The 11,067-nt window shown below is 35.5% G+C and overlaps 2 long non-coding RNA genes across 2 annotated transcripts; both read right to left on the bottom strand.

Moving 5' to 3' along the window:
* Positions 375-3,137, bottom strand: LOC110267534. The gene is made up of 3 exons (XR_002355267.1): positions 2,814-3,137; positions 2,588-2,725; positions 375-450 (listed from the first exon to the last, which is right to left on the bottom strand). It is a non-coding gene; the product is annotated as an uncharacterized LOC110267534 (long non-coding RNA).
* Positions 8,668-9,111, bottom strand: LOC107622185. Its single transcript, XR_001616119.2, has 3 exons — positions 9,045-9,111; positions 8,892-8,945; positions 8,668-8,803 (listed from the first exon to the last, which is right to left on the bottom strand). It is a non-coding gene; the product is annotated as an uncharacterized LOC107622185 (long non-coding RNA).

Here is an 11,067-nt window from a genome sequence, read left to right as displayed (position 1 = left end):
TTATAAAATTTTTTATGCAAGAAAAAATATATTTGATAAAATATCTTTTGGTCAAATTTAAATCTAAATCTTAATTAACGGGGAATAGCCAATCATCTAATTAATGTTAACCAAATAAAATCATAAACTTTTTTCAAATTAATTACTTTACTTAAATAGTTGATTTTATTTTTGGAAAAAGACAAAGACAAAATTTAGACTATACCTTAATTTTATTTGTGGGTTTAAATACTTTAAATTCTTATTATAGGTATCCCCAAAATATACCAAAATACCAAAATAAACTCCTATCTCTCCCTCAACCTCTAAGAGGAGCAGCATACACAAGTTACTTGAAGAGTAAGCTAAACAAATATATACATATATACAACCAAAAACACCAAAATACACCCAAGGACTACTTCGCTTCCCAAGATCCAGACGTCTAGCGAGGAGCCTCTCGACCTGCATCTGAAAAACAACAATACAATATGGAATGAGAACCGGAGGTTCTCAGCATGGTAAAAGTGCCACGCGCATAAGAAATACGGTCCTGAGAATGCCATAGGCAATCCAAGAACTCCATTATTCACTTATCCAACTTAAGTACTAAATAGAAGCCATAAACAGGGGTAGGTATTCTAAATCTGCCTAACTTACTCAAGTTCAAGCTTAACCTAACACCAAACCATTTCCTCCGTTTCTTCCATCCTTTCATCATTCAGAATGCAACAGAAACAAGCAACCAAACAAGTTCACGCACAAGTAATGATCAAATAGTACAAATAGCAAGCATAACAAATAGCGGGTAATATATATCAATTAGGCATACCCAGAAAATGCATAGCAATCAATACAAACAAATGCATATAATGCATGCCTGTCCTATGGCTGATGGGGCCCATCTGTCGGTTATCCAGCCAACCCGACAAGTCCGAAAACCTTAGACTGTCCCCCGTCGCGCATCCCAAGAGTCTATGCATAGAGTTCACATTCATATTTCATAAAATCACTCAATGGGGCTATCCATACCCGGGAATTTATACGTGCCCGGTCACCCTTACGACGTAGGGTCAACAGAGTATCGAGATTCAACCTGGAACACGTGATGGCGAGCCACGGCTCTTACCCAGGAAACTCGTATCTCAGATAGCATTATTCATAAGCCATTTCATAGTCATAATCATTATTTAATCATTCATCAAGCCATGGCATATTAACTCCTTTTATTAACAACCTCCCTTTCACATTTTTCATCGTCATTCCCTTATAATTCATCTTGATTACCCTTTCCGGGTCCTGACCAAACTTTCTATCAAACTCTTCTCATCCTTCTTAATATCGAATACTCTTAAAATTAACCCAACTCTAACATTAAATCAATCACATCACACGAGGATTGAACTTTAACTTCTCGAACTCATGACTATCACTAAGACATCCTCGACACTCTATTTTCTTTTCTGTTTCTAATATAGCAAATGGACCCGGAATTGCACAAACTTTATGTCTAGGTGTTCATATTGAAATAAGATTTCTAATAAACTAAACATCATAATTTTCTGATTTTTCTATCCTCAGGAATAAAGGAAAAACTGTGACTGCTCTGCAGTGCATAAAACCAGAAAAACAGCAGCAGCATGTGATATTCAAAATTCAATATAAAATCCAAGTTAAATCCAATGACTTTGAAAATTAATGTAGTTAAACTTTACTCATCCAGGTTTCTTTCTCATTTAGTTCTGAGTCAATACCATTTTTAATGAAAAAGTTACATTACCTGGAAGTTAAGTAAAAATGAGACAAAATCTGTTTTAAAAACAACAAGCTTAGTACCTTTCAATTGGAATAACTTTTATTACAAAACTCCAATTAAGCTAAATTTTGATTTGAGAACCCCTAGCTCATCTAGAAATAAGTGTGTCTTAGTTGCAACCTAATTTCTATTTAATTCTAAGAGTTACAAGCATTGGAAGTTGATGCATAGCTTGCTGAAATCTGTTTCTTTTCAGTTTTGCCCACCAATATTCAAAAATTCACAGCTCCCAATCCTCAACTCCTAAAATTCTGAAATTTTATAGAAATAAAGTAAATTAATCAAATTTTATAACAAAATTGGTTTCGCTCCAAAACTCAACTCGTAGAAGTCACAGAAAGACAAACAAGTTGCTGCCCTGTTTGATCTTTTCTGCTGCTGGACAGATTTAACAACCTAATTTTAAAAATTTGCCATAAATTGTATATTTAACAAAAAGGTCCCAAATTTTCCAGTTTAGTTCCTTATATTCCCAAGTTTAGCCCAAACTTGGTCTCATGCAATTCCGATCATTACATAATTAGTTACAGCATATACAATACCACCACAACACAACTCTACATCCTTATTAACAAACACCAATTCTAATCCATCATAAATAAATATAAGAGCACACCATTAATAACTTTCACACCTCATAATTCTAATATATAAATTCACTAACAAATCTATTCTAACAACATTACAAAGCTAATCATTAAATACAACAAACAATCCAACTTATTCTATGGTTCCTCTAATCTAAGTTTTCACAACACCGTAAATATTAAACGTGCGAAACTTAAATCATACCTTGGCCGATCACTTAATTCACCCAAGGCAGCCTCACAACTCAAAATTACAGCCCCTCCAAGCTCAATCAAACAGCCCCAAACCAAGCTTGATCACCAACAAGCCTCCAACAAGCATCAACATTCACATACACACTACCTAAACCACAATTAACACATCCAAACTTAACAACTCAATACCCAAATTCTTAAATTCAGAAATTTCATTAGGGTTTAAGATCTCTTACCTTTATCCACTGATCCTTGGGCAATACCCACAAGAAATCAAGTCTAGTGGACCCCTAAAACATGAAAATCATCAAGGAATTGAGTTTCTCAAACCTTAAACCCGAAATTCATATACCAGCAGAAATGGAGCTAGGAAAAAGCGATTCACTTACTGTTTTATTTGAATAGAATTGAAGAACTCAACGAGCCCGACGCGTGGCCGTAAACGGCTCGTCAATCGGAGCTCCGGATCAAAAGTTATCAAAGAAAGAAGATCAAGCTAGGTTTTGGAATTCATTCTCTTCTTCTCCATGCATTTACGCTGCTTCTGTTGTGTTCTAAGGCAGAAAATGGGCTTTAGCTCATTTATATACTGGGCTGGTTGGGCCCACGGGCCTGATTTGGGCCCGGTTCAACCGGCTCAGCCCATTCGGCTCAATTTTGGGCCAAATTTTTCGAAAGTGATATCAAAATTCTCGTTTTGCCGAGCTCTATCCTATTTTGATATTTGTTTTGCATATTTAATTTTCCTATTGAAAATTTGATTTATTGACTAATTATATACCGATTTTAGCGGGGTTTACATCCTACCCACCTAATTAGGATTTTTGTCCTCAAAATTCAGAGTGCGTTACCTGAATAGAGGTGTGGGTAGTCCTTCCTCATCTCTGTCTCAAGCTCCTAGGTATATTCTTCAATACTAGCCCAACACCAAGCTACTTTCACTAAGAAAGTCTCTTTCCCGTGTAAACGCTTAATGCTGGTATCATCAATTCTAATGAGAGTTATTAAAAACGTCAGATCTTCTCTCACTTGAACTAATTCCGGCTTTAGGGCATGACTAGGATCAAAATTGTATTTACGAAGCTGCGATATATGAAACACGTCATGCAGGTTCGAACAATGTGATAGTAAAGCGATCCTATACGCCACTTGTCCGATGTGATAGGCATTAAGCTTTTTAGTTTTTGATTGATCATCCGATTCTAGTTCATTGAAGTGATCTTCAAAAATAGGTATCCCCTTCCTTCCAACTTGAGAAGTCTTCTTCTTAGATCCACCTAACTCTTTTGTCGGCTGTCATAGTGAGAATTCTAACTTAGATTTGCGTAACTCTTCCTCTGTTGTTTCGGCTGTCAAATTCAGGAACTAAGACGTTTGACATTCCAGTTTTCGGTTAATTCAAAGGTGTTTAGCATACTGTGAAGTCTCACCTTCTCCCTGATGTATAGTCTCTTTGATATCCCCAATAAGTGGTTTACTCCGATGGGCAAAATGGGCCTGGTCGCTTGATCCACAGTTCCCTAACAGTATCACCTTTTGTCCTAGTCTTCGGTAACCTATTATGAAATCAATGGCTATTCCCTTTTATCTTTAATGTAGAACCTTCGACGGTTGTGGCATTTCGAACAGTTTCTGGTGGTCTTTCATTTCTTTCTCATACGTCAAACTTGTAATCACATAGATTTCCACCTCGTCCTTCATTTCTGTCTGCTCAAAATATCTTCTTTGATTCGTGGTAGGTTTTAGAAATCTCAAGGTAACTTCAAAAATTTTCTCCTGTAAGCTTCGAACAACAGTTTCTTATTTCAACTTCCGACCTCAACACATAACCCTCTCTTGGTGTCTTCTGGATTCAACCGGTTTCAGTACTCTTAGTAGCCCCTTATCACCGTTATTGCACTCCTTAAGTCTTTGACTTTACAATCTCTATTTCGACATTAAACATATAAATCTTTTCTTAGTTCCCTTTCGTTTGCCAGACTTTGACATCCTCGGTAGGTCTTTATCGTTCCCTCACGCTTCCTGCATTTCGTCTTTGCTATGTTTTAAAACCGCAATAGATTTAGTTTGACTCCTTTATCTATACCCTTAATATCCAATTTAAAGTTCCAACTTATCTAGCCTTCCATTCTCCGAAATTTATATCCAAGCATTTCCCCAAAAATTTCTTACTCAGGGCATCTGTTACCACTTCACAATGTTGTATTTACACGTATCCTAAACCCCTCTGGTAATGTATCGCACTAATTCCGAGTTGTTAAATAAGTTCGGGTATTCTAATTACTGGATTTAGGGTTAATCCTTCTCTTGGAGTTTGAAAGCTCTCTTCATATTCGGATATCTATGTAACCGGTGTATTTCTAGCGCATTAAACTAATCATAGGCTTTGTGGTCGACAAGAATTTAAAACTCCAAAACTCTTTTTGACGGTGCACGCTTACCTGCTTCATCTTCCGTATCCAAAAGTCATGCTCTTAAGGAATCAATCGAATGTCAATGTAGGTTTCAAAAGAAGGATTAGATCGAGTCGCGAAGGTTCGTTAGCACACTCTCTCTGCATAAGGTTTCCTACCGTTCTCTTCCCTCTTCTCCAGCATAACCGATGCTTCCCACAAAGAAATAGTTGGTTAGGTGATTCCCTCTTCTAGTACTCCCTTCCACTCAATCCTAAATTCTACCGGTTATAATGATGTCTTCACTTGTGGTGCAATTGAAGTTAATCCGGTTTCCGATACTAAGCCTATCGCAAACTCGCTTTCTCTCTGGAATGGAAGTTTTGACACACCTTCAAGAATTGTCTTAGAAACTCTCTCGTATAGAGATTTGGTTTCATCTCCACTTACCTCTGAACAATTAACATCTAAAGGTTGTGTTCGCTCTACTCCTCTTCCTCAAAGTTTCACCGTCACTAAATTCCAAACAATAACTCCGCATAACCCTCAACACTTCTGATTCCTTAGATATGGTCCAACCTGCTTCCACTACGTCACTTAATCCTTAACCTTCAAAAGTCTAACCACCCTGATTCTACTGCATTATTCTGACTCTCATCCTTTAAGAACCTAGTCACTCATCTAAGTTAGTTAAGTATCGCTCCATCTTAATAACTAGTAGTCTTCGACTAACCATCGGTTCGGACTCCGCGATCATCAAAACTTGTCGTGCTTCACAAATGGATCATACATATATTAATGATACGCAAGGTAGTTAAAAACTCAACTGCTAGCTTATGATTACCTCGGGTCTGAAGATCGGATTCGACTGCATCCTGGCGTTTCTTGTGTGGACAGTCTCGAGCTATATGCCCCGACTTCTCGTACTTGTAACATACGCCTAATCCGGCCCTGCACGGTCTGTTTGGATGGTACTTCTTGCACCTTGGGCACCTTAAATCATCCAGTTGGGTACTAGTTTTCCCTTTAGCATTCGGATCCGAACGGTTATCGTTCCTTCGGTCATTGCTCCAGTGCTGAGAATGTGAAGCGACAAAGCGATTCTTTTTGAAAGTTTAGCTCCTCGGTGTAATCTTTCCCTTTTTCTTTGTGAAGGGTTCTCGATGATTACTTCTTGCTACCTCAGCCCTCCTTGAGCTTTCTCCTATTGTCTGACCCACATTAACCTGCTCCAGATAACTAAGTGGTACCCCTGTATTCGGAGCATTATGTCCACCTTCATATTCATTATCATCATTGTTGCCAGTTCCAGCTTGTGGTTCCATTCCACCCATTACTCGGATGGTCGCGGCCGCAACAGTACCAATGGCAGCAGCAACACTCGTCATTGCGGTCACGATATCGGTCAAACTATCTATTGGTATGGTTACTTCATTAGCTCTCCATCCTTGACCTCGATTACGCTCACTACCGAGCCCACGAGACGCCATTTGGTTTCTATTCACACCAAACAAGTGATATCAAGGTGATCAGTCTCAATATCTCTAGTTTATGCATCTGAAAAACAACAATACAATATGGAATGAGAACCGGAGGTTCTCAGCATGGTAAAAGTGCCACGCGCATAAGAAATACGGTCCTGAGAATGCCATAGGCAATCCTAGAACTCCGTTATTCACTTATCCAACTTAAGTACTAAACAGAAGCCATAAACAGGGGTAGGTATTCTAAATCTGCCTAACTTACTCAAGTTCAAGATTAACCTAACACCAAACCATTTCCTTCGTTTCCTCCATCCTTTCATCATTCAGAATGCAACAGAAACAAGCAACCAAACAAGTTCACGCACAAGTAATGATCAAATAGTACAAATAGCAAGTATAACAAATAGCGGGTAATATATATCAATTAGGCATACCCAGAAAATGCATAGCAATCAATACAAACAAATGCATATGATGCATGCCTGTCCTATGGCTGATGGGGCCCATCTGTCGGTTATCCAACCAACCCGACAAGTCCGAAAACCTTAGACTGTCTCCCGTCGCGCATCCCAAGAGTCTATGCATAGAGTTCACATTCATATTTCATAAAATCACTCAATGGGGCTATCCATACCCGGGAATTTATACGTGCCCGGTCACCCTTACGACGTAGAGTCAACAGAGTATCGAGATTCAACCTGGAACACGTGATGGCGAGCCACGGCTCTTACCCAGGGAACTCGTATCTCAGATAGCATTATTCATAAGCCATTTCATAGTCATAATCATTATTTAATCATTCATCAAGCCATGGCATATTAACTCCTTTTATTAACAACCTCCCTTTCACATTTTTCATCGTCATTCCCTTATAATTCATCTTGATTACCCTTTCCGGGTCCTGACCAAACTTTCTATCAAACTCTTCTCATCCTTCTTAATATCGAATACTCTTAAAATCAACCCAACTCTAACATTAAATCAATCACATCACACGAGGATTGAACTTTAACTTCTCGAACTCATGACTATCACTAAGACATCCTCGACACTCTATTTTCTTTTCTGTTTCTAATATAGCAAATGAACTCGGAATTGCACAAACTTTATGTCCAGGTGTTCATATTGAAATAAGCTTTCTAATAAACTAAACATCATAATTTTCTGATTTTTCTATCCTCAGGAATAAAGGAAAAACCGTGACTGCTCTGCAGTGCATAAAACCAGAAAAACAGCAGCAGCATGTGATATTCAAAATTCAATATAAAATCCAAGTTAAATCCAATGACTTTGAAAATTAATGTAGTTAAACTTTACTCATCCAGGTTTCTTTCTCATTTAGTTCTGAGTCAATACCATTTTTAATGAAAAAGTTACATTACCTGGAAGTTAAGTAAAAATGAGACAAAATCTGTTTTAAAAACCAACAAGCTTAGTACCTTTCAATTGGAATAACTTTTATTACAAAACTCCAATTAAGCTAAATTTTTGATTTGAGAACCCCTAGCTCATCTAGAAATAAGTGTGTCTTAGTTGCAACCTAATTTCTATTTAATTCTAAGAGTTACAAGCATTGGAAGTTGATGCATAGCTTGCTGAAATCTGTTTCTTTTCAGTTTTGCCCACCAATATTCAAAAATTCACAGCTCCCAATCCTCAACTCCTAAAATTCTGAAATTTTAGAGAAATAAAGCAAGTTAATCAAATTTTATAACAAAATTGGTTTTGCTCCAAAACTCAACTCGTAGAAGTCACAGCAAGACAAACAAGTTGCTGCCCTGTTTGATCTTTTCTGCTGCTCGACAGATTTAACAACCTAACTTTAAAAATTTGCCATAAATTGTATATTTAACAAAAAGGTCCCAAATTTTCCAGTTTAGTTCCTTATATTCCCAAGTTTAGCCCAAACTTGGTCTCATGCAATTCCGATCATTACATAATTAGTTACAGCATATACAATACCACCACAACACAACTCTACATCCTTATTAACAAACACTAATTCTAATCCATCATAAATAAATATAAGAGCACACCATTAATAACTTTCACACCTCATAATTCTAATATATAAATTCACTAACAAATCTATTCTAACAACATTACAAGGCTAATCATTAAATACAACAAACAATCCAACTTATTCTATGTTCCTCTAACCTAAGTTTTCACAACACCGTAAATATTAAACGTGCGAAACTTAAACCATATCTTGGCCGATCACTTAATTCACCCAAGGCAGCCTCACAACTCAAAATTACAGCCCCTCCAAGCTCAATCAAACAGCCCCAAACCAAGCTTGATCACCAACAAGCCTCCAACAAGCATCAACATTCACATACACACTACCTAAACCACAATTAACACATCCAAATATAACAACTCAATACCCAAATTCCTAAATTCAGAAATTTCATTAGGGTTTAAGATCTCTTACCTTTACCCACTGATCCTTGGGCAATACCCACAAGAAATCAAGTCTAGTGGACCCCTAAAACATGAAAATCATCAAGGAATTGAGTTTCTCAAACCTTAAACCCGAAATTCATATACCAGCAGAAATGGAGCTAGGAAAAAGCGATTCACTTACTGTTTTATTTGAATAGAATTGAAGAACTCAACGAGCCCGACGCGTGACCGCAAACGGCTCGTCAATCAGAGCTCCGGATCAAAAGTTATTAAAGAAAGAAGATCAAGCTAGGTTTTGGAATTCATTCTCTTCTTCTCCATGCATTTACGCGGCTTCTGTTGTGTTCTAAGGCAGAAAATGGGCTTTAGCTCATTTATATACTGGGCTGGTTGGGCCCACGGGCCTGGTTTGGGCCCGGTTCAACCGGCTCGGCCCATTCGGCTCAATTTTGGGCCAAATTTTTTGAAAGTGATATCAAAATTCTCGTTTTGCCGAGCTTTATCCTATTTTGATATTAGTTTTGCATATTTAATTTTCCTATTGAAAATTCGATTTATTGACTAATTATATACCGATTTTAGCGGCGTTTACACTATCCCTACCAACTTTATTATATACGTATAATTTTTTTAACAACATACTTTAATTTATTTCGGGATCGAGTTAGTCGGGTAAAATTCACAATCCTACCCACTGCTCAATCCACTATGCTCAACCTGACGCGCTATAAGTCGGATTATCAACTATACCAAAATAGGTCAAGTCGGATTGAATATCTACTTATAATATAAGATTAGTATTGCCAGCCCTTACTAACCCAAGAGGGCCAAGGTGGGTTTGATAATAAGACAAGAATTTAGTTAATTTGTATCATAACGACATATATAACCATTGGTAATAAAATCCTTCTGACACATATTAGTTAAATCTATAATATAATGCATGATCTAAAATTTATTGGCAATTGATTGTGATTAATTTATGCAATAATAATTAAGAATTTTTGATGAGGTACCTTTAGTAGGAGACTTATTCATAATGATGTATTAAATAATAATTCATAATTAGGGGGTTAATCCTCAAATTCAACGATAAAAAATAATTCGTTCTTGAAATTTGTATTCGAAAAATTTTGATAATTATATTAATTTTTAAAAGATACAATTATAAATTAAATCGATATTTTTGTTATTGATGATGATGTATTATGTTAACAGTCACATGACGTTATGACGTAATAGGTTATTAATGTCTCACAAATTGATTGTATCTTAATGTGATATGATACGTTAACTAATTATTTTATGATATGTGATATTAACTGGTTATGTCATTATAGTACACACAACACTTAACGTAACACATTATCTTCTAATAAACTATGTTGTCATGTCAAGTAGTATTTAATATAATACAATATTATCTAACTGATGAAATGATCGACTTGTTTTATAATTGTATGTTTTAAAATTTTTCTATGAACAATTTAAAAGTTGAATCTTTTTAGGAACAAATTTAAGTATTAGCTGAATTTATTTACGAGAGAAAAATTGTTTTGTAATAAATAGCTAGTACTAGTTGTAAAATACTAGCACGAAAAGAAATAATTAACCATCTTCGATGAGTGTTTTATAGACTAATTAATCAATATATATTTGTAATGATTAAAGATTTCTACCTTATTAAATTATTAAATAAATTTATTGTTATTTCGACTTTTATCCAAATAAAAAAAACTTAAAAAACTTGTATTTTACTATAAAAAAATTATTAAATAACGTCATATTTATTTAAAAAAATTCGTCAATAATATGTTTACTGTCAGAATTATCGTTGAAATAAATCCGATGATATAACCCTCGTCAGTAATTATTTATCGGTAGATTTTTTCATTTGCCGCTAATTACTGTTAAAAAATTTCTGCTGATATTAATTCTCCAATAAATTTAATGGTAAACTTAAATTTTAATTTTTTAAAAAATTTATTTAAAAGTTTAACATATAATTTTAAATATTTAAATTCAATCATTTTTAAATTAATAAGTAGGAAAATACAACACTAATTAACTCAGAAAATAATTAACTCAGATAATAATAAACTTAAAAATTTAACAACAATAAACAATAAGTCAATAATTAACTCAGAGAATAACAAGTTTAGACCAACTCAGACAATTACTAACAATCAACTAATTAACTCAAA

The sequence above is a fragment of the Arachis ipaensis genome, chromosome B10 (assembly GCF_000816755.2).
Source record: "Arachis ipaensis cultivar K30076 chromosome B10, Araip1.1, whole genome shotgun sequence".
NCBI lineage: Eukaryota > Viridiplantae > Streptophyta > Magnoliopsida > Fabales > Fabaceae > Arachis > Arachis ipaensis.
The sequence above is the reverse complement of the archived record's forward strand: the minus strand, read 5'-3'. Positions and strand labels throughout refer to the sequence as shown.